At 42.1% G+C, this 881-nt stretch overlaps 1 pseudogene; it reads right to left on the bottom strand.

Annotated features, from left to right (window-relative positions):
• Window positions 1-42: 42 nt before the first annotated feature.
• On the bottom strand, window positions 43-469 carry LOC108299192 (annotated as a pseudogene).
• Window positions 470-881: the final 412 nt, after the last annotated feature.

Here is an 881-nt window from a genome sequence, read left to right as displayed (position 1 = left end):
TGTCATCTAGCACACTAATAAATAACTATTACTCTTTTTTTGAAAGGATACACTGACAAATTCTTAAGTTAATGGCTTTAGCCTAATATTTTTAGTCAGTTAAAGAACAATAGCAATGGTAAAAACGTTTACAACACATTTCATGGTCTGGTTCTCCCATCTTATGGTACAGGTTCCATCAGGTGTGGTATCCCAAAAACCAGAGCTGGCTGTGTGAAAGCCATATGCACTCTTCTGGATATGCACAGGTCACAATATTTTTGTAAGCTTTTCTCAACTTAACCAGATGTATTAAGGATTGTTCCACTATGCTTGAGGTCCACTGGTTAATGTTGTGATTATAATCTTCACCACTTAAAACCCCATCTACACACTCTTTGACAATATTGTGAGCTTCCTCAGCATTGAAACCAACCTCATCGCAGTGGTGATGGTATTGCTCTGTGGTAGCAGCCGCTCTCCTTCGCATAGTCAGATCATTTCTGACCAAAGAGAAGACTGTCTGCACAAAGACGGGGACAGCTGCCCAAGGGGTCCTCCCCCTACTGTTCTCACAAAGCTTTGCCTTTGCTATGGCAAGTGCTATTGCCTGCAGAACGCTGAGTGTACCCTCAGGGTTCACAGAGACCTGTCTCCCTGAGGTCTCTCAGGTGCCACTGCTGACCAGTGGTAACTTGGGGAAGACCAGGATTGTGAGGTCAGCATGGTGAAATGTTGCTTTCTTGACAAAACAAATGTGTTTCCTTCTGATCCACGAATAAAGATCTGTTGAATAAACAGAATGAGCATGTAGAAGGGAGAGACTTTATCTAATCAGACTAGAGAAAGTGTGCTTTTAATATCTGTGGAACAATCTGTAAGATTGGACGTTTCCTCTGATA

The sequence above is a fragment of the Cebus imitator genome, unplaced genomic scaffold (genome assembly GCF_001604975.1).
Source record: "Cebus imitator isolate Cc_AM_T3 unplaced genomic scaffold, Cebus_imitator-1.0 Scaffold2682, whole genome shotgun sequence".
NCBI classification, from domain to species: Eukaryota; Metazoa; Chordata; class Mammalia; order Primates; family Cebidae; genus Cebus; species Cebus imitator.
The sequence above is the reverse complement of the archived record's forward strand: the minus strand, read 5'-3'. Positions and strand labels throughout refer to the sequence as shown.